We start from the raw sequence: 23,943 nt of genomic DNA, 5'->3' as shown, positions 1-23,943 counted from the left end.
GTAGGAGGCCATCCATTGCCATGCTGAACCTGTTACTCCAAGGCTGGAGAGAGTGCACAGGAGAATGCTGTGATTCACTGTGTCGAAGGCTGCAGAGAGGTCAAGAAGAATGAGGACCGATGACAGTTTGGCTGCTTTGGCTGCATGAAGCTTCTCAGTAACAGCTACAAGTGCTGTTTCCGTAGAATGCGCTGCCTTGAAGCCAGACTGGTACGGATCGTGGAGGTCATTCTGAGTAAGAAAGGAAGATAGTTGGTTATAGACAGCACGTTCAAGAATTTTGGATAGAAAAGAGAGGAGTGAGACAGGTCTGTAGTTGTTAATGTCTGTAGTGTCTAGTGTAGGTTTCTTAAGAAGGGGAATAACCTGAGCCTTCTTAAACGCAGCAGGGACAACACCTGATGTCAGGGAGTTGTTGATGATGAGTGTGATGAAGGGGATTAGGTCCTGTGAGATGTCTTTAAGGATGGTGGATGGTATAGGGTCGAGTGTGCATGTAGTGGGATTGCTGGATGAGAGGAGCTGTGCAACCTCATCCATGGTGAGTGGGGTGAAGCTGGTGAGTGTGTTGGTGGGTTGAGGGTCAGTTGAAAGTGGGTCAGTCGGAGAGAAGGATTGATTGATTTTGTCAATCTTGTCCTGAAAGAATGTTGCAAAGTCAGTAGCAGTAAGAGAGGCAGATGGGGGAGGAGGAAGAGGGTTCAGAAGAGAGGAAAAGATAGCATGAAGCTTACGTGGGTCAGCAGCAGATTGTTCAAGCTTGGCTTTGTAAAAAGATGTTTTTGATGCAGTCACATCGGATGAGAACCTGGACAGCAGATCGTGGTAGGAGTGGAGATCAACACCAAGCTTAGATTTTCTCCACTTTCTCTCAGCTGCCCTTAATTCTCTTCTGTTGCTGCGCAATGCATCTGAAAGCCAAGGAGCAGGGTGAGAAGGTTTTCCTCGTTTAAGGGTAAGAGGACAGCTGATCGAGGACAATATTAAACCAGTTAAACATGGCCTACTACTGCTGATATCTTACAAATCAGTGATTATAAATCACATTACATTCACATTATTATGTATGGTAGAGGATTAAAGATGTAAATTTGTACAAAGCATGAGATGTCAGAAGTGGGATTCGAACCCACGCCTCCAGGGAAGACTAAACGCAGCGCCTTAGACCGCTCGGCCATATTGACTAGCTAGAGTACCACAGATACCATCCTCGCCTCACAAGGAATAATATTTGTACAAATTCCTGAATCTTTTCACATTATTATGTATGGTAAATTTACTGACTGTAACCCATTTGCTGCACTGTACACTTTGTCACTACGCTGTAAACCATATATCAATAGAAAGGGAGCCCCATATGAGCACTCCAACTGACCAAATAATGTTTTTCGGGTGGACCATTGTTAGCACTGTAACGGCACTAGCGTGTTAAGGTGTGTTTTCTCTGGTATGAGTGTATTAGGTCCAGTTTTCTTGTTGGGTTTTTAACTGACTGGATTATTTATTAAGATTATTTATTATTTTTTAAGAACTCAAACCCTGTTGTGCACCACCCTTAGGCCAGACTTGGTACTCTGGTCCCCTTCATTGAAGTCTGTATACATCACAGAGCTCACAGTTCCATGGGAGAATTCAACAGAAGAGGCCTATGAGCGCAAGAAACTGCGCTACACAGAACTGGCAGCAGATGCTCAGCAATGAGGATGGAACGCGAAAGTCTATCCAGTTGAAGTGGGATGCAGAGGTTTTGTGGCTTCTTCCACCATCAGGCTGCTGAAAGAACTTGGCATCCATGGACAGGCTCTACGACAAACAATTAGATCAGTCTCTGAAGCGGCCGAAAGAAGCAGCCAGTGGATATGGATCAAGCGGAAGGACCATTGCTGGGCTCAAAGAGCATCGACAGCACCCGCTCACTAATTCCCCCCACACCCCATCCCATTAGAGAACCCAGGTCACAACCCTCCAGGAGGAGGATGAACAAGGTATACGATTAGTGCTAGGCTTGACTCGGGGAAGAGGACACCCCCTGCCTTGCATAGTCCTGTGGGCTGCGCCACTTAAATAACCAGGCAATTCTCATGATTGGGTATGGGACACAAGCTCAGGTTTGATCATCCTGTAGCTGTATCGAACCCACGCCTCCAGGGGAGACTGCGACCTGAACGCAGCGCCTTAGACCGCTCGGCCATCCTGACTAGCTGAGTCATCCTCAACACCACCCCCACCCCACACGGACTAATATTTTTATATACTCAGAATGTGGCTCCGCCCATCCCGCCACTCACCAACCCAACTACTAGAGGACCAACACTGGTTCTAAACCACCACCAGGTGAGAACCACCCTGAGGAAAGTCAATGCAAGCAAAGCAGCAGATCCAGATGGAGTTCCCGGCCGGGTGCTGAAAGCATGTGCCGACCAGCTTACAGTGGTGTTTACCAGCATATTCAACCTCTCACTCCAACAAGCTGCTGTCCCAACGTGTCTCAAATCCTCCACCATCGTTCCAGTACCCAAGAAATCAGCTTCATCATGCCTGAATGACTATCGTCCAGTGGCTCTAACACAACACCCATAGTCATGAAATGCTTCAAGAAGCTGGTGCTTTCACACATCAGAACAGTCATCCCATGTGGCCTGGACATGTATCAGTTTGCCTACCGACCAAATCGCTCAACAGAGGACGCCATAACAACAGCACTCAACACCGCGCTGACACATTTGGAGGAACTTGACAGCGATGTGAGGATTTTATTTGTGAACTTCAGCTCCGCATTTAACACGATCATCCCCAATAAACTGGTCAGCAAATTGGTGAACCTGGGCCTGAATTCCTCAATGTGCACATGGATTATGGATTTTCTCACTGGACGTCCACAAAAGGTCAAAATTGGCAACCACACCTCCACCACCCTCATCCTAAACACAGGAACGCCGCAGGGTTGTGTGATAAGCCCTATGCTTTTCACACTTTTTACACAGGACTGTACCACCATTCACAATTCCAACAGAATAATTACAATTTCAGATGACACAACTATAGTTGGACTGATCTCCAACAATCAGGAAATGGCTTACAGGCAGGAGGTAGCTCACTTGTCTGATTGGTGTACATTAAACAACCTGGCTCTTAACACCTCTAAGACAAAGGAGATCGTCATTGACTTTTGAAGAACAAAGGAGATAAACCACCTCCCCCTGCACATCCATGGAAACAAGGTGGAGATGGTGAAAAGCCTGAAATTCCTCAGAGTCTACGTGTCTGACAAGCTGACGTGGACCGTTAACACCTCACACCTGATTAAGAAGGCTCAACAAAGACTCTTCTTTCTCAGGAAGCTGAAAAAGGCCAAACTATGGCAGAACCTACTAGTAAACTTTTACAAGAGCACAATAGAAAGTATTCTGACCAGCAATTTCACAGAGTGGTATTCAAGCTGCACTGCCGCCGAGTGTAAGGATCTGCATCGCGTAGTGAAAACAGCTCAATGGATTTTTATTGTTCTTTCTTTTTTTTGTGATTACTACTACTGTCTTTCTTCTACTGCTGCTACTCTATTGGAGAGATGCCACTCGAAATTGCATTGTACTTGTGTATAGTGACAATAAAGATTCTATTCTATTCTTCTATTCTATGCTGCATTATAAAACGAGGGTGCAACGTCTTTGAGCTCACGTACTCTTTTCTATATTATGCGTTGTTTTTGAACCATCACAGACTCAGTTTATTTAAAACGTTGATCTTAGCCTTTAGGACGAACAATGTGAAGTGAACAAAGACCCCACCACCACCACCACAAACACCAACAAAATAACCCTCCAGCAGAGCTGCAACAATAAACAGAGCAAGATCAGGATGAATACATGATTCAGTTTCTCACATTTTCAGTGATCAAAAGCCTGGGTCCTGGCATCCATGTGGATGTTACTTTGACACGTACCATCTACCTCAGCACTGTTGCAGACCATGTTCACCCTTTGATGAAAACTGTATTCCCTGATGACTGTGTCCTCTAAAGAAGTAGATTTGTTTAAATCATGAGCTGTCAGAAGTGGGATTCGAACCCACGCCTCCAGGGGAGACTGCGACCTGAACACAGTGCCTTAGACCACTCGGCCATCCTGACCTGAATGCACATTATGAAAGACAATTTTCCTCAACACCCCCACATCGCCACAGATTTGTACGAACTGCTGAATCTTTTTACATTATTATGTATTTTAGAGGGTTAAAGACATAAGTTTGTATAAAGCACTAGCAGTCAGAAGTTCAAACCCACGCCTCAATGAGAGACTGTGACCTGAACGCAGCTCGTTAGACCGCATCCTGACTAGCTTGGGTACCATCGACACCACCCTCGCCCCACACGGACTAATATTTGTACGAGCTTTTCACATTATTATGTACAGTAAATGTACTGACTGTAACCCATTTGCTGCACTGTACACTTTGTCACTAGGCTGTAAACCATATATCAATAGAAAGGGAGCCCCATATGAGCACTCCAACTGACCAAATAATGTTTTTTGGATGGACCATTGTTAGCACTGTAACGGCACTTGCATGTTAGGGTGTGTTTTCTCTGGTATGAGTGTATTAGGTACAGCCTTCTTGTTGGGTTTTTAACTGACTGGATTATTTATTAAGATTATTTATTATTTTTTAAGAACTCAAACCCTGTTGTGCTCGTTGTTTGCCTATTAGTTCCTCGTTGCCTTGTTGCTGTAGCTCAAGCAGCTTGTTCTGTTGAAACTGTGACTGTAGTCTATCAGGGAGCAGTGGCTGAGCATTGGGAAGCCATGCTTCGCACAACTCTGCGTTGTGGCTGTAGCAACCCCGGTTCGAATCCAAGTCACGGCCCTGTCTTTTTGTATGCCGTGCTTCAAAGGTTTCTATTCTCTCCTCGGGCAAGAGAACCATAGTCAAACAGGGGCCAGTGGCGCAATGGATAATGCGTCTGACTACGGATCAGAAGATTCTAGGTTCGACTCCTGGCTGGCTCGGTTTCCTTATGCCTTTTTTTGTCTCTCTAACTCCTTGTGTATGGAGCACCAACAATGCATCCAACAATGGAGGTCTTGTCAAAGTGAAAAAGACTTGTCAGAGCGGAAAGAAGTGGCTGATGCTGTTGGAACTATGACTGCAATCTATCAGGGAGCAACCGACATGAACCACCAGTGGCAGACTGCTGGGAAGCCGTGATCGTATAGTGGTTAGTACTCTGCGTTGTGGCTGCAGCAATCCAGGTTCGAATCCGGGTCACGGCACTGTCTTTTCATATGCCGTGCTACGAAGGTTTCTATTCTCACCTTGTTCTAACTCCTTGTGTATGGTTCTCTGTACCCCAGATCCAACAATGCAGGTCTTGTCAAGGTGACAAAGACTTGGTAGAGCGGAAAGAAGTGGCTGATGCTGGCACCAGCCGATACTGAGCTTTGCAGTTTCCCATATGGTCTAGTGGTCAGGTTTCCTGGTTTTCACCCAGGTGGCCCGGGTTTGACTCCCAGTATGGGAATTGCCTTCTATGATTGGACTTGAGCAAAACTTTGCCCATTACTTCCTCTGCGCCTTGTTGCTGTAGCTCAAGCAGCTTTTTCTGTTGGAACTATGACTGCAGTCTATCAGGGGGCAGCCGACATGAGCCACCAGTGGCAGACTGCTGGGAAGCCGTGGTCGTATAGTGGTTAGTACTCTGCGTTGTGGCCGCAGCAACCCAGGTTCGAATCTGTGTCACGGCCCTGTCTTTTCGTATGCCATGCTTCGAAGGTTTCTATTCTCTCTCTTTTTTTGTCTCTCTAACTCCTTGTGTATGGCTCTCTGTACCCCAGATCCAACAATGCAGGTCTTGTCAAGGTGACAAAGACTTGGCAGAGCAGAATGAAGTGGCTGATTCTGGCGTCAGCCGGTGCTGAGCCTTGCAGTTTCCCATATGGTCTAGCGGTCAGGATTCCTGATTTTTACCCAGGTTTTCGACTTCCAGTATGGGAATTGGCCTTTATGATTGGACTCGAGCAAAACTCTGTGTATTAGTTCCTCGGCGCCTTGTTGCTGTAGCTCAAGCAGCTTACAGTTCAAATCTTAGGCCATGTGGGGGTGTTGAGGAAAATTGGCATTGGTAACGTGCAAGCAAGTCAGGATGGCCAAGCAGTCGTTCAGCTCGCAGTCTCCCCTGGAGCCGTAGGTTTGAATTCCCCTTCTGACAGCTCATGCTTTATACCTTCAAAATGGGAACAAAGATGCAAATGCACATAAGGTATTACAGTTACATATAATCACAAACACCCCACCACCACCATTAAAAAGAAAACCCTCCAGCAGCACTGCAACAAGAACAGAAGAATCTCCTACAAGTCCAACCAAATCAAAGAGAATGCACTTCATAAAAGATCTCATCCCCGAATATGGCTGCATGTTGGCACTGTCGGCTGACTGAGACTTTTTGAACTGCACTATTTTGGCCCTTACATAAAGCAGCATCAACCCTTAAGTCCGCCTGTCAGTGGTACAAAGACAGTTATGCAGCATTAACGCTCTGCTCTGTCAGTACATTACAATTTGCAAAGGGTAAAAGAGGTTCATAGTAGGGGGAATTAGCTCAAATGGTAGAGCGCTCGCTTAACATGTGAGAAGTAGCGGTATTGATGCCCGCATTCTCCAGTGCAGAAACATTATGATCATTTAAGGCATCATGTAATATGAAACTTTTTGCGTCAATGCTCACTGAAACGCAGCATCAAAATTTACAATGTTACAATGACATTTACGCTCAATTTTCACTCAAATCATTTTTACATTTTTTTAAAGATTTTTTAAAAATCATTTTTGATTTTTAAATTGCCAAACGCAATAACTTGTAATTTTTCAATTTTGAAATGTTTTTGGTTAAAGCAGCGGTACGTGACATTTTGTTGGTTTTTCATCTGGTGAACTGTTTTGTAAAAGATGAACAGCTGAAACTCACGACATCCCCTTTAAATGCAGCATCAACCCTTAAGTCAGTCTGTCAGTGGTACAAAGACAGTTATTATTTTTTTCAGTTCGTCCTAAAAGCTGGGATGAACATTTTAAATAAACTGAGTCTGTGATGGTATAAAAGCACCACATAATATAGAAAGGAGTACGTGAGATTAAACACGTTGCACTCCTACTTAATGCAGCATCAATGCTCTGTTAATCCATTAAAAGGGTAAAGGATAGATTTTGTAATAGAAAACTAAGACTAACTAGGACTAAGATTTGTACGAACCGTAATATCTTTTCACATTATTATGTATGGTAGTGGGTTAATGACATAAATTTGTATCAAGTATGTGCTGTCAGAAGTGGGATTCGAACCACTCAGCCATCCTGACTAGCCAGGAAATGATTAATACCACTCTCACCCCACACGGATTGAGATTTGTACTAACTCCTTAATCTGTAACCCATTTGCTGCACTGTACACTTTGTCACTAGGCTGTAAATCATATATCAATAGAAAGGGAGCCCCATATGAGCACTCCAACTGACCAAATAATGTTTTTGGGTGGACCATTGTTAGCACTGTAACGGCACTAGCGTGTTAGGGTGTGTTTTCTCTGGTATGAGTGTATTAGGTACAGCCTTCTTGTTGGCTTTTTAACTGACTGGATTATTTGTTACGAACTCAAACCCGGTTTGTGCTTGTTGTAGGCTATTCAATCGTCCACAAGATTGAATAATATAAATACAGTTAATATTGTATTATATAATAGAATGACTATAAAGCTGAGTCTGAGCTTAAACACTTGCACCCTGACTTTATAATGCAGCATCAATGCTCTGTTAGTACATTAGTAAAGGTGGGGTTTTCATAAGGGGAATTAACTCAAATTGTAGAGCACTCGCTTAGCATGCAAGAGGTAGTGGGATCGATGCCCACATTCTCCAGTGCAGAAACATTATGATCATTTGGCAGCAACTCGGAATCTGAAATGATAAAATTAAGGCGAAATTCGTTGCAGCATTAATCTTTAGGCCAGTCTGTCAGTGTTACAATGTCATTAACGCCCTGTTTACTCTTAAACAGTTTTATTTACATACCTTTTTTGTTTTGTTTTGACAGAAACGCATGAACTTATAATGCTACAGTATTAAAATGCATCAGAGTTTTATTTCTTAGTTTCTGCTATTGATATAACTGAAATGATATTATTGTTATCTTTTTTATTTACTTTTTGAATTTTTTTTTTAAAAAAGACTCACGGTGATCATTACCAGGATAAAACAGGCAGTGAATGAATGAATGTATTCCATAATAAGAAACAATAAGAACATCCATCTTACCACCAGGTGGTGGAAGTGTGATTGTGTGGGGATGCTTTGACATTTGGGTGACTTCATGGGAGTCTTAATCGATTGAACCAGGAATAATGAACCACTGCCCTGATTCTCAGTGCTGAGAATCATCCACTATCTAAATAATACCTGCTCTGTGGTGGTCCTGTGGGGGTCCTGACCATTGAAGAACAGAGTGAGCAGTCTAGAGTCAGTAATTGTAGAACTACAAAGTGCTTCTATATGGTAAGTGGAGCTGATAAAATGGACAGTGAGTGTAGAAACAAGGAGGTGGTTTTAATGTTATGGTTGATTAGTGTAAACTCACACACTGTTGTTGTATGTGCTTGCACGACTGTAGGACGAGTTCTCAGTGCATTACCGTAATATCCATAAAATGTGTCCTTGAGATTTCAGTGCAGAAAAGTTTGTGTAGAGACTGCAGCAGCGGATACTGTGTTTGTTTAGAAATTGTGGTCATACTTTTTTCAACAAGGTAAGTTTATTAAAATAAACGTTTTTTGTATATTAGCTTCTGGATATTTTCGGATGCTACGGACAAAACTGTGTTGTACTGCTATGATGATACGACTATGTTCCAAACCCTTTTAGACTCTTCCACCACCGTTAGCGCTTCTCTCAGTTAGTTCAGCTCATTAAATATATTATCTACTGTATCCCTTATCTTTACAAACCCAATTTCAAGGTTTAGACAGAAGAGAAAATGTCAATGTAAATATACAGCAGTTTGTAAAAGATGTTATTTATATTCTAGCATACAAACATACATCGCTCCAAAATATGAATGAACGCTTCAACCAGGGTTGCCAGATTGCGCATTTAAAATCCCGCCGAAATGCATGGAAAACCGCCCAACATACTCACGAAAAACAGCCGATAATCAGCGCTTAAACAATATTAAACCAGATAAACATGACCTACTACTGCTGATATCTCACAAATCAGTGATTATAAACTATTAATGGCATTTGAAATAATGAATGGCATTTGCAATAATTAAAAACTAAGACTAAGAAGTCTTAAGAAGTGTTTCTTTAGGGTTTTTTGTGTTCTTGCTAGAACTGTTTCTACTTGAAGAACTATTTAGTATAATTCAAGGTTCTTTGCTAACTCAATTAGATTTCTATAGATTATTTTATTTTGCCACATATAAATGCACATAATATTTAAGGACTGGAAAACAATCGTGCAACTGACACAGGAAAAAAGGAAAAAGGTGAAAGAAAGGAATCTGTTTGTGATCTACCTGCTAAATTCTCCTCCTGAGATGTTTTTCTTTGTGTGTGTAAGCAGCAACATACTTCGGCTAAAACTTTATATAATCGCCTTCAAGAGAGCCGAAACAGAAATAAAAATTTTTTATATTAATTGAATTTCTACAGGACAACATATGTTAAAGTTTGTAATTTAAGTCACATGCTTGTGAGGATTAAATCAATTTCCAGATCCTGTATAGTTCAGTCGGTAGAGCATCAGACTTTTAATCTGAGGGTCCAGGGTTCAAGTCCCTGTTTGGGTGAGTTGCTTTAGGTAAGAGGTAATGTCCCGTACTACATGGTTTATTTAGAATGATGAAGAATTTGTACTTTGTGAGATATTTCTAAGTAAAATAGCATGTACTTGATAAGCTTGAAATAATTGCACACTGTATGTGTAACATGTTCTCCACACCAACTAGTTGTTTTAAACAGACTGTAGTAAATAAAGGATCGTTTAAATCTATATTTATGTGCAGCCTAATAATGCACTGAGTTTTAGATATTAATACCCACATATTTTATGTTGAATGACATGCATCATAATTTCAGTTCTTGCTTCACAGAGCCGCTTTGTTATTGCTCTGCACTAAACAGTTGGTATATCCTGCACTATTTTGGCCCGTCATGCAGCATCAACCCTTAAGTCAGTCTGTCAGTGGTACAAAGACAGTTACGATCTGGTTCAGTTCGTCCTAAAGGCTGCGATAAACGTGAGTATGTGAGCTTAAACACGTTGAACCCCCACTTTATAATGCAGCATCAATGATCTGTTAGTACATTACAAAGGGTAAAGGAGAGTTAAGGAAAATTAGCTCAGATGGTAGAGTGCTCGCTTCGCATGCAAGAGGTAGCGGGATCGATGCCCGCATTCTCCAATGCAGAAAAGTTACGATAATTTAAAGGCATCACGTAATATGAGACTCGTTACGTCACTGCTCACTGAAACATTGCGTCAGATACGAGGGCAGTTTTCGCTCTATTTTCATTCATCGTTTAGTTTTAAGACCTTTATTATTTTTTTAAATTGACAAACATGCAATAACTTTAAAACAATCTTGAAACAAATCTTTTCACATTATTATGTATGGTAGAGGGTTAAAGATGTAAATTTGTATAAAGCATGAGCTGTCAGAAGTGAGATTCAAACCCACGCCTCAATGAGAGACTGTGACCTGAACGCAGCGCCTTAGACCGTATCCTGACTAGCTTGGGTACCGTTGACACCACATCATGTATCAATAGCATATGAGCACTCCAACTGACCAAATAATGTTTTTGGGTGGATCATTCTTAGCACTGTAACGGCACTAGCATGTTAGGGTGTGTTTTCTCTGGTATGAATGTATTAGGTACAGCCTTCTTGTTGGGTTTTTAACTGACTGGATTATTTATTAAGAACTCAAACCCTGTTTGTGCTGGTTGTAAGGCTATTCAATCGATCACTAGATGGCATAATATGAATACAGTTAGAAAGTAAAACGATGTCGCATGCTGACCTGTGTGGAATACAACTAATGTATGTAGTACTAAGAAGTGTTTCTTAAGGGTTTTTTTGGTGTTCTTGCTGGAACTGTTCTATAGGACAACGTATGTTAAAGTTTGTAATTCAAGTCACATCCCTGTGAGGATTAAAGCAGCTTGCAGAGCTCGGATAGCTCAGTCGGTAGAGCATCAGACTTTTAATCTAAAAGTCGTTTATTACTGCATTAGGTAAGTGGTAATGTCCCGTACTACATGGTTTGTTTAGAAAGATGAAGAATTTGTACTTTGTGAGATATTTCTAAGTGAAGTAGCATGTACTTGATAAGCTTGAAATAATAGCACACTGTATGTGTAACATGTTCTCCACACCGACTAGTTGTACGCCCAGTTGTTTCAAACAGACTGTAGTAAATAGAGAACAGTTTAAATCTATATTTATGTGCAGCCTAATAATGCGCTGAGTTTTACATATTAATACCCACATATTTTTTGTTGCCTTAAAGACTCACTTAAATCCTGATCTAATTGTTGATGCTGCATTTCATTAAGCGATGCCGCAACAAGTTTCATATTACATGTTACCCTTAAATAATCATAAGGTATCTGCACTGGAGAATGCGGGCATCGATCCCACTACCTCTCGCATGCTAAGCGAGCGCTCTAACTTTTCTTTTTCATGTATCTACTGATATTTTACTGGATCTGGATAATGTTTCCTTGTTTAATAAAACCATTATGCTTATTTAGCTTTAATTAGCTTTAATTATTAAAGAGTTAATAAGATAGTGATGGTGAAACTAAAAACCTTTTATTACCATCACTAAATGTTTTTACCATCACAACAAGTTGTGTCGGTAATGGCATGTTGAGGTAATGACAGTTTTTACTTAGGGAAAAAAGTAAACAGCTAGTATACGATGTACTTTACATACATTTAAATAATGTGAACATTTCAATTGTAAAATACTGCTGTAACAATGTAAATAGACGCTGAATAAACATACTTTATGAACAGGATGAATACATGATTAAATTTCTCACATTTTCAGTGATCAAAAGCCTGGGTCCTGGCATCCATGTGGATGTTACTTTGACACGTACCACCTACCTCAGCATTGTTGCAGACCATGTACACCCTTTGATGAAAACTGTATTCCCTGATGGCTGTGTCCTCTAAAGAAGTAACTTTGTATAAAGCAGGAGTTATCAGAAGTGGGATTCGAACTGGCCATCCAGAAATGTCTGTAAGGTAACAATGCCAATTACCAACAACACCCCCACATGGCCAAAGATTTGTACAAACTGCTGAATCTTTTCACATTATTATGTTTGTTAGAGGGTTAAAGACATAAATTTGTATGAAGCACTAGCAGTCAGAAGTGGGATTCCAACTCACGCCTCCATGGGACACTGTGACCTGAACTCAGCATTTTAGACCGCATCCTGACTAGCTTGGGTACCATCGACACCACCTTCACCCCACACGGACTAATATTTGTACGAACTGCTTAATCTTTTCACATTATTATGTATGGTAAATGTACTGAATGTAACCCATTTGCTGCACTGTACACTTTGTCACTAGGCTGTACACTGTAAGCCCGGATAAGTTCAATCTACTTAAAAAATTTGAGGAAACCGGTTGCCTTAAAAAAGTTAAGTAATGTATAATGAAAACTTGAGTTAGCATAACTTAAAACATTAAGTTATTACACCTAAAAGGCAAGTTGATTAAACTTTCTATTTTTTGTTATACCAACTGCTTTTCCCAATAATTCTACTTATTATCTTGAGCTCAATGGAAAAAACTATTGATTTCTTCTTAGTTTTCATGTTAATTACATTTTAAATATGAATTACAAATGTTTATAGAAAAACAGACACAATTATAAAATTATTTTTCTTTATTTCACTTCAGAAGTATTTACTTAAAATACAACATGTCAAGAAAACATCTTTAAAACTGTACAAACTGTATATAAAGTTCTGATGAAACACAAACAGCTCCTCACAGTAACATGAACCTGTAAAACAACAAAAAGAAACAAGAAACAGAAGTATTAAAATCAACATTAATAGCATTAATTTAAGGATTAAAATAAAGCAAGCCAGCACACTCTTTGCTTCGTATGAAGACTAGCATGCTAACATGCTAGCATGTAGCCTAAATACGGCAAATAAAGCAGCGCTGTTTGATTATTTATTTAGTGTCAACATTAAGATCATTTATTTTAAACAAAATTGTTAAGTGAAGTACAACACTTACCAAAATTAGACGGAAGATGAAAAAGCCCCATCAGACTGGTGTACATGCTACTCAAAAATAGCATAATGAGAAAGAAAATGTTTGTCCACTTAGTTTAACAAAGGTTCCACTTCACAAAATACATTTCAGGAAGACAAGTTTACTTTTGCAAAAAGCCTAAAATGAAAAGTAAAAAGTAATTTGCAACAACAGGTTACAAAAGTTAAAACAAATGGCTGCCTGATTCACCAACAGCAAGCTGAAAAAAGGCGGACTTACATGTAAATGGGGGCGTTTTTCTGTTTTATTACCTTAACTTAACTTTTTTAAGTTAATCTGATAGAAAAGTAATTTTTTTTGTTTAGTAAATTTAAACCGTTTAGCACATTTAAATGTGTACTCAAATTAGTACAATGTACTCTGCATTTTATAGTAGAGCAAAAAAACAATTTATGTATGTTGTACTAAAAATTTTTGATTAAATATAAAGTCCGGGCTTACAGTGTAAACCATATATCAATCGAAAGGGAGCCCCATATGAGATCTCCAACTGACCAAATAATGTTTTTTGAAAGGATTCTTTTTGTGTTCTTGGTAGAACTGTTTCTACTTGAAGAACCCTTTAGTATAATTCAAGGTTCTTTGCTAACTCAATTTGATTTTTATGGATTTTTTTTCTCTTGCCACATAAAAATGCACATAACATTTTAATGACTGGAAAACAATTGTGCAATTGATACAGAAAAAAAGGTGAAAGAAAGGAATCTGTTTGTAATCTACCTGCAAAATTCTCCTCCAGAGATGTTTTTCTTTGTGTGTAAACAGCAACAACCTTCACCAAAATTTTTTTATAATCGCCTTCAAGAGAGCCAGCACGGATCTTTACAGCCCAGTCGGTAGAGCATCAGACTTTTAATCTGAGGGTCCAGGGTTCAAGTCCCTGTTCGGGTGAGTTGTTTCTTACTGTGTTGGCTAAGCGGCATTGTCCCGTACTACATGGCTTGTTAAGAAAGTTAAAGAATTTGTACTTTGTGAGATATTTCTAATTGAAATAGCATGTACTTGATCAGCTTGAAACAATCGCATAGCGAATGTGTAACATGTTCTCCACACCAACTAATTGTACCCCCAGCCGTTTCAAACACACTATAGTAAAAAGAGGACCGTTTAAACTATAATTATGTGCAGCCTAATAATGCACTGAGTGCTTGTGCCTGTGCTGACTTGATCATTTAGAAACTACACACCCAGAAGCAGCAGCCACCTCACTGGCCTATAGTATGTCATCTATATTTTATTGTTCAGTGTTTTGTACTCGTCGAGTACTTTATGCCAATTTGTAAAGACAGTAAATAAGTCTCTATAGTTCTACCTAATGTTTAGTCATGTGATTTTCAAGTCCATGCAGACACAAGTACTACAATGAGCAATATAGAAATATAAAAAGTCATTCATTTGCATGAACAGTTAAAAGCTAATGAATGGATTGTTGGATGGATAATTGCATTTAGATTCCCTCGATTTTACTTTATGGTAAAAACCCTACACAGACAGAAGAACAAAATAAATAGTATGAAGACCATGTTTTTAACTACAGTGCGTTACAAGTCTAAATGTTATTCTCACAGGAAAATGTGCTTAAAAGTTTGCAATGCTTCTGCATTGGAGAATGCGAGCATCGATCCAGCTACCGCTCGCATGCTAAGCGAGCGCTCTACCATTGGAGCTGATTCCCTTTACGATGAATCCCCTTTAGCCTTTTGTAAATTGTAATGTACTATCAGAGCGTTGATGCTGCATTATAAAGTGAGGGTGCAACGTGTTTAAGCTCACATACTCTTTTCTGTATTATGCCTTGCTTTTAAACCATCACAGACTCCGTTTATCGCAGACTTTAGGACAAACTAAACCCAATCAAAACTGTCTTTGTACCACTGATAGACTGACTTAAGGGTTGATGCTGCATTTTAAAGGTGCTGTCGTGAGTTTCAGCTGTTCATCTTTTACAAAACAGTTTACCAGATGAAAAATCATTAAAGAGTCACGTACCGCTACTTTAACAAAAAGTCGTTTTAGATAAGACTCCGAGACATTTCAAAATTGGAGAATTATAAGTTATTGTGTGTTTGTGTAGCCCAATTAAAATCTGGGGACTACTAATATTTTGTTTATGTTAATTTATAACTAGTAAATAAGTTGTTTTTATTTGTTCTGTAAATAATGTTCTGGTTGTTTTATGCTGTTTAAAGTAAAGTGTATGTATAGCCCTCCCTTGATTTATTTTTAAGCCAATCAGCATGAACTGTCACAGGTCGGGAAAAGAGCGGGAGAAAGTGGGTGGAAAAGAAGAAAAAAGTGGAGAAAATAGCGTGATGTGAAACAAGTGTCATGTAAGCGGGTAAAACACCTGTTTAGGATTTATCTCTCTTGATGCATTAAGACAAACGGACAGTGAGTCTTATATTAACATCTTGCAGTCGATTAGTGACATTGTTTATGCTGTATCAGCTGTGAACTTCGTCTCTTGAGTTTTCGCGCATGGACATTGGAGGCAGTACGCTTCCTCAGCAACTGTGACGATTACAGTGGATTAAAAGCATCGGATTAACTCTGATTGTTTCATCCAAGATCAAAAGGAAAAAGACTGGTGGATTTTTTCTGTTTCATCCATGTAAACAAAGAACGTGGACAGCTCCACCACAACCGACCAAATATACTTCGTGATCTGTGCTGATTGGGACTATTAGGTTGGATCAGGCCTGCAATGGTAATTTTGGGTACCCTTTTTTTTTAGTTAGTTATTTTAGTTAGTTTAGTTACAGTGGGGCCAAAAAGTATTTAGTCAGCCACTGATTGTGCAGGTTCTCCTACTTAGAAAGATGAGAGAGGTCTGTAATTTTCATCATAGGTACACTTCAACTATGAGAGACAAAATGAGAAAAAAAAATCCAGGACATCACATTGTAGGATTTTTAAAGAATTTATTTGTAAATTATGGTGGAAAATAAGTATTTGGTCAATAACAAAAGTTCAACTCAATACTTTGTAACATAACCTTTGTTGGCAATGACAGGTTAAGGATGATCCTGACACTGCAGGATTTGAGTCCCTCTTGGCGTAGTGTGTTACTGATGGTAGCCTTTTTACTTTGGTCCCAGCTCTCTGCAGGTCATTCATCAGGTCCCTCCGTGTAGTTCTGGGATTTTTGCTCACCGTTCTCATGATAATTTTGACCCCACGGGATGAGATCTTGACCCCAAGGGAGATTATCAATGGTCTTGTATGTTTTCCATTTTCTTACAATTGTTCCCACAGTTGATTTATTCACACCAACCTGCTTGCCTATTGTAGATTTACTCTTCCCAGCCTGGTGCAGGTCTACAATTTTCTTCCTGGTGTCCTTCGACAGCTCTTTGGTCTTGGCCATGGTTGAGTTTGGAGTCTGACTGTTTGAGGCTGTGGACAGGTGTCTTTTATACAGATAACAAGGTCAAACAGGTGCCATTAATACAGGTAACGAGTGGAGGACAGAAGAGCTTCTTAAAGAATAAGTTACAGGTCTGTGAGAGCCAGAAATCTTGCTTGTTTGTTATTGACCAAATACTTATTTTCCACCATAATTTACGAATAAATTCTTTAAAAATCCTACAATGTGATTTCCTGGATTTTTTTTCTCATTTTGTCTCTCATAGTTGAAGTGTACCTATGATGAAAATTACAGACCTCTCTCATCTTTCTAAGTAGGAGAACTTGCACAATCAGTGGCTGACTAAATACTTTTTGGCCCCACTGTACCTAACTTAGGAGAGATTGATAATATTTTGAATATTACTGATGGTAATTTGAGTGAATCTGTATTATGACATTTTTGTAAAATATATTGGGGTTTGAAATGCATATTAATGATTGTGTAAATGAGTAAATAGTTAATTTGTTTAAGTATTATTAATGTGTACAAGTTTGGTATGTGAGTCAGGGATAATGTTAATACAGCTACTGTAAATGGTGTTAGTCGCAGGTTTTTTTGTGCAAGGTTAGTACCACATATATATAGGGTAATTGAAGTAGTTTTTTCGGTTTAAATAAGAGTATAGTTTAAATATAAAATAATCGTAAGTACTGATAAGTAGTGGCCCTTTTAAATCCTTACATTACCACAAAGAAAGAGATTTCTTAAACAAATAAAAGAAGTCAGGGAGCGCTTTCCAAATACAGCCAAGGGTGCTAGGGGGCGCTACATTTGTCAATTTAAACAAGTCAAAAAAGGTCTTTAAAGCAAACGATTTGAGTAAAAATAGAGCATAACTGTCACTGTAAAACTTACAGACTGACCTAATGTTTGATGCAGCGTTTCAGTGAGCAACGACTTTTATATTATGTGTTGCCTTTAAGTGATCATAGTGTTTCGGCATTGGAGAATGTGGGCATCGATCCCACTACCTCTCGCATGCTAAGCGAGCGCTCTACCATTTGAGCTAATTCCCCTTACACAAAACTTTCCTTTACCCTTTGTAAATTGTAATGTACTAACAGAGTGTTGATGCTGCATTATAAAACGAGGGTGCAACGTGTTTAAGCTCACGTACTCTTTTCTATATTACGCGTTGTTTTTAAACCATCACAGACTCAGTTTATTTAAAAAGTTGATCTTAGCCTTTAGGACGAACAATGTGAGGTCTTTTTTGAAGTGCATTTTTTATTTTATTTTGTTGGACCTGTAGGAGATTGTCCTGTTCTTGTTGCAGCTCTGCTGGAGGGTTATTTTCTTGGTGTTTGTGGTGGTGGTGGTGGTGGTGGTGATGGTGGGGCCTTTGTTCCCATTTTGGTTTATTTAGTATATGATGTACTTTACATCCATTTCAATAATGTGAACATTTCCATTTTTGTCGTAAAATACTGCTGTAACAATGTAAATGGACGCTGAATAAACATACTTAAATGGATATTTAAGTATTTAAGTACATATTTAAATGGATGTAAAGTACATCAAATAAACCAAAATGGGAACAAAGACCCCACCACCACCACCACAAACACCAAAAAAATAACCCTCCAGCAGAGCTGCAACAATAAACAGAGCAAGATCAGGATGAATACATGATTCAGTTTCTCACATTTTCAGTGATCAAAAGCCTGGGTCCTGGCATCCATGTGGATGTTACTTTGACACGTACCACCTACCTCAGCATTGTTGCAGACCATGTACACCCTTTGATGAAAACTGTATTCCCTGATGGCTGTGTCCTCTAAAGAAGTAGATTTGTTTAAATCATGAGCTGTCAGAAGTGGGATTCGAACCCATAAACTGCTTAATCTTTTCACATTATTATGTATTGTAAATGTACTGACTGTAACCCATCTGCTGCATTGTACACTTTGTCACTAGGCTGTAAACCAAAAATCAATAGAAAGGGAGCCCCATATGAGATCTCCAACTGACCAAATAATGTTTTTGGGTGGACCATTGTTAGCACTGTAACAGCACTAGCATGTTAGGGTGTGTTTTCTCTAGTCTGAGTGTATTAGGTACAGCCTTCTTGTTGGGTTTTTAACTGACTGGATTATTTATTAAGATTAATTATTATTCATTAAGAACTCAAACCCTGTTTGTGCTGGTTGTAAGCTATTCAATTGTCCACTAGATGACATAATATGAATACAGTTAGAAAGTAAAACGATGTCTGTTTCGAGCAAAGTTTCATCGCATGCTGACCTGTGTGGAATACAACTGATGTATGTAGCACTAAGAAATGTTTCTTAAGGGTTCTTTTAGGTGTTCTTGGTAGAACTGTTTCTACTTGAAGAACCATTTAGTATAATTTAAGGTTCTTTGCTAACTCAATTTGATTTTTATGGATTTTTTTATTTTGCCACATATAAATGCACATAACATTTTAATGAAAAGCAACGCATAATATAGAAAAGAGTACGTGAGCTTAAACATGTTGCACCCTCACTTTATAATGCAGCATTAACACTCTGTTAGTACATTACAATTTACAAAGGGTAAAGGAAAGTTTTGTGTAAGGGGAATTAGCTCAAATGGTAGAGCGCTCGCTTAGCATGCGAGAGGTAGTGGGATCGATGCCCACATTCTCCAGTACACAAACATTATGATCATTTTGCAATCTGTAAAGATTGTCAGTACAATGTCAGTAATGCCCTATTTACGCTCAGTTTTGTTTACATACCTTTTTTGTTTTGTTTTGACAGAAACGCATAAACTTATAATTTTTTATAATGTTTTATTATTTGATACTGTTACAATTGATACATTATAAAGTATTGTACATATTTAAGTTCGGTGGCATAATTGGCCATAGCTTGCTTTTAAAAACGACCACAGTGCGCCATCTACAGGCCATTCTTGGTACGTCTTGTTAAAACGTAGCCAATGTAAAACTGGTGCCCACACTTCTGTGGCTTGGGATCTACTATTTCAGTCAACAGGTCATCGGGATCTACTTTTTAAAAAGGTTGGCCTCATCATTTTTCAAGAATGCTTTAAAGCTTTTTTTAAATGTGCTTCATTTGCCTGTATTGATATTCAGCATTACAGGGCAAGCGTGGGTCCAGTGTCACAAACACCGGGCTCGAGACAAAAATACACCCTGGACAGGGCGCGTCAAACCACCGCAAAGCATCACACACTAATTTATCCACTCACTCACACATACAGGTGCAATTTAGAGCAGCAGTTACACCTACTGGCACGTTTTCATACCCGGAGGAAAGCCACGCATACATGGTGAGTATACACCGATCATAACATTAAAACCACCTCCTTGTTTCTACACTCACTGTCCATTTTATCAGCTCCACCATATAGAAGCACTTTGTAGTTCTACAATTACTGACTGTAATCCATCTGTTTCTCTACATGCTTTTTTATCCCCTTATTTATGCTGTTCTTCAATGGTCAGGACTCTCCCAGGACCACTACAGAGCAGGTATTATTTGGGTGGTGGATCATTCTCAACACTGCAGTGACACTGACATGGTGGTGGTGTCTTAATGTGTTGTGCTGGTATGAGTTGATAAGACATAGCAGCGCTGCAGGTTTTTAAACACCTCATTGTCACTGCTGGACTGAGAATAGTCCACCAACCAAAAACATCCAGCCAACAGCGCCCTGTGGGAAGTGTCCTATGACCACTGATGAAGGTCTAGAAGATGACCAACTCAAACAGCAGCAATAGATGAACGATCGTCTCTGACTGTCTCTACAAGGTGGACCAACTAGGTAGGAGTGTCTAATAGAGTGGACAGTGAGTGGACACGGTATTTAAAAACTCCAGCAGCGCTGCTGTGTCTGATCCACTCATACCAGCACAACACACACTAACACACCACCACCATGTCAGTGTCTCTGCAGTGCTGAGAATGATCCACCACCTAAATAATACCTGCTCTGTGGTGGTCCTGTCAATAATTGTAGAAATTGAAGGTGCTCCTATATGGTGAGTGGAGCTGATAAAATAGACAGTGAGTGTAGAAACAAGGAGGTGGTTTTAATGTTATGTTCTAACCTGTTGCATTTCTCAAAATGTCCACTAGGTGGAGGCAAACCGCAAATTACAAAAACAGTGACCACATTTCATGTAAATCACGCTGACCTGTTAGAATGAGGTGCAATGTACCAATATGCACTGTGCGATCGACTGCTAGATCGTGGTCGACGTACTGGGCAGCCCTGGTGTATAACAACAGCAAACTGTAATGAGTGACATTATGAGCTTTAATTAACATATCCTCCCGAGACCGAGCAATTCATTTTTGTCACCTGTGGGGACACATGTCCGAGATCTCTAACTCAAGCACCATTAATGCAATCCATTTGAGTACTACTGTACTTTATAGAGTATGCCCTGGGCTTTTAATTAAGTCAGTCTGTCAGTGGTACAAAGACAGTTATGATTTGTTTCAGTTCGTCCTGAAGGCTGCGATAAACGTTTCAAATAAACCGAGTCTGTAACCGCTTAAAAGCAACACATAATATAGAAAAGAGTACGTGAGCTTTAAAACATTGCACTCTTACACTCTTGCACCCCTGGCCTTCATAATGGCTATGGAGGTCATCATCAGGGCCTCAAGATGGGTGGTGGGGAGTGAGCGAGCTAAGAACGGGATCCGCCTTCCACCTATCCGAGCATACATGGACGACATGACCACTCTGACCACTACTGCAGCATGTACCAGGCGGTTACTTGGTAAACTGCAGGAGAACATAAAGTGGGCCCGGATGAAAATCAAGCCGAACAAGTCACGAAGTATTTCAATAGTCAAGGGACAGCTAAAAAACATGAAGTTCTACATTGGTGACGACCCAATACCAACAGTGTTTGAGCAACCTGTCAAAAGCCTGGGCAGATGGTACAACGCAAGCCTCAAGGACAAAGACCAAGTGCAGCAGGTAAGGCAATAAGAAATGGCTCGGTGTCCCACGCTGTATGACTTACATGAGCCTCTATGGCAAAGGGGTCCTGGAACTGCCTATCACGAGCCTCACCGAAGAGTACAAGTGCGCTAAAGTAAGACTCCAGATGACTTTGAAGGACTCCAGAGACCAGACCATTAGCAATACTGCTCCACCCCTGATAACTGGACGGAAATGGACACCATCCGACACGGTGCAGCATGCTACGTCAGCCCTGAGGCACAGCGATATTGTAGGGCATGTCCAGTTGGGAAGGGGAGGCTTTGGCCTTACGGCAAGTAAGCCAACCTGGCATAGGGCCACAGCATCGGAGAGGAGGAAAATGGTGGTTGAGGAGGTGTGCCGTCAGGAGGAGGCAGAAAGAAGGACAAAAGCTGTCTCGCTTGCCAAGCAGGGACAATGGATGAGGTGGGAAGGCTTGGAGAGAAGAAAGCTCAGCTGGAGGGAGCTCTGTGAGATGGAGGCAAGCAACATCAGCTTCATTATCAGAGCCACGTATGATGTGCTCCCATCTCCAAAAAACCTCCACCAGTGGGATGGCGAGGCTCCAACCTGTGCCCTCTGCCCAACTCCAGCAACTCAAACACATCTTGACCGGCTGTAAGACCAGCCTCACACAAGACCGCTACACATGGAGGCACAACCAGGTCCTCAAGAGTCTGGCAGCAGCTCATGAGAGCAAGAGGAATGCCATCAACTCCTTGCCCAAGAGAGCAACCAGTTCCATTACAGCCCCAATCTTCATTCGGGAGGGACAGGAAAAGCCTAGCCATCCCCCTACTAAACAAGAAGCTGGACAGCTAGCCATGGCCCGGGACTGGAAGATGCTAGTCGATATTGGCCAGCAACTAATTTTTCCACCTGAGATTGCAGCCACCACCCTTAGGCCAGACTTGGTACTCTGGTCCCCTTCATTGAAGTCTGTATACATCACAGAGCTCACAGTTCCATGGGAGAACTCAACAGAAGAGGCCTATGAGCGCAAGAAACTGCGCTACACAGAACTGGCAGCAGATGCTCAGATGGAATGCGAAAGTCTATCCGGTTGAAGTGGGATGCAGAGGTTTTGTGGCTTCTTCCACCATCAGGCTGCTGAAAGAACTTGGCATCCATGGACAGGCTCTGCGACAAACAATTAGATCAGTCTCTGAAGCGGCCGAAAGAAGCAGCCAGTGGATATGGATCAAGCGGAAGGACCATTGCTGGGCTCAAAAAGCATCGACAGGACCCGCTCACTAATTTCCCCCACACCCCATCCCTTTAGAGAACCCAGGTCACAGCCCTCCAGGAGGAGGATGAACAAGGTATACGATTAGCGCTAGGCTTGACTCGAGGAAGAGGACACCACCTGCCTTGCATAGTCCCGTGGGCTGCGCCACTTAAATAACCAGGCAATTCTCATGATTGGACATGGGACACAAGCTCAGGTTTGATCACCATGTAGCTGGCCACCTTTGATGAGGGTGTTTAGTGTTGAAAGGCTGAAACACCCCTTGATTCAAAGGTACACTACTGATGATGTGTCTTGAAATTTACATCTTTCCACATCTGAGATACAGCTCTCGCAACACCAAGGCAAACCTCATGTGCATACCATTTACTGGCACAATGGACAAGTTTACCATCACGTCCGGTGTTTCATGATTCAATGCAGCATCAGCGCTCTGTTAATACATTAAAATTTTCAAAGGGTAAAGGATGTTTTTTGTAATTAAAAACTAAGACTAACTAGGTCTAAGATTTGTACAAACTGTTGTATCATTCTTTTCACATTATTATGTATGGTAGAGGGTTAAAGATGTAAATTTGTATGAATCATGAGTTGTCAGAAGTGGAATTCAAACCCACACCTCCAGGGGAGACTCCGACCTGAAAGCAGCGCCTTAGACTGCTCGGCCATCCTGACTAGCTAAGTCACCCTTAACACCACCCCCACCCCCACCCCCACCCCCACCCCCACACCCACACCCACACCCACCCCCACACCCACCCCCACACCCACCCCCACACCCACCCCCACACCACCCCAACGCCACACCACACCACCCCACACGGACTGGATTATTTCTTAAGAACTTAAACCCTGTTTGTGCTCGTTGTAGGCTATTTAATCGTCCACTAAATGGCAAAATCTGAATATAGTTATTGCTAACTCAATTTGATTTTTATGGATTTTTTTATTTTGCCACATATAAATGCAC

The 23,943-nt window shown here is 40.7% G+C and overlaps 4 non-coding genes across 4 annotated transcripts; 2 read left to right on the top strand and 2 right to left on the bottom strand.

Annotated features, from left to right (window-relative positions):
- Positions 1-4,046: 4,046 nt before the first annotated feature.
- On the bottom strand, positions 4,047-4,129 carry trnal-cag (transfer RNA leucine (anticodon CAG)). Its single transcript has one exon. It is a non-coding gene; the product is annotated as a tRNA-Leu (tRNA).
- Positions 4,130-4,933: 804 nt separating this feature from the next.
- On the top strand, positions 4,934-5,006 carry trnar-acg (transfer RNA arginine (anticodon ACG)). Its single transcript has one exon. It is a non-coding gene; the product is annotated as a tRNA-Arg (tRNA).
- Positions 5,007-17,717: 12,711 nt separating this feature from the next.
- On the bottom strand, positions 17,718-17,790 carry trnaa-agc (transfer RNA alanine (anticodon AGC)). Its single transcript has one exon. It is a non-coding gene; the product is annotated as a tRNA-Ala (tRNA).
- A 1,542-nt stretch (positions 17,791-19,332) lies between these two features.
- trnaa-agc (transfer RNA alanine (anticodon AGC)) lies at positions 19,333-19,405 on the top strand. The gene has a single exon. It is a non-coding gene; the product is annotated as a tRNA-Ala (tRNA).
- Positions 19,406-23,943: the final 4,538 nt, after the last annotated feature.

This window comes from Trichomycterus rosablanca, chromosome 10 (genome assembly GCF_030014385.1).
Source record: "Trichomycterus rosablanca isolate fTriRos1 chromosome 10, fTriRos1.hap1, whole genome shotgun sequence".
In the NCBI taxonomy this organism is placed as follows: Eukaryota; Metazoa; Chordata; class Actinopteri; order Siluriformes; family Trichomycteridae; genus Trichomycterus; species Trichomycterus rosablanca.
The sequence above is the reverse complement of the archived record's forward strand: the minus strand, read 5'-3'. Positions and strand labels throughout refer to the sequence as shown.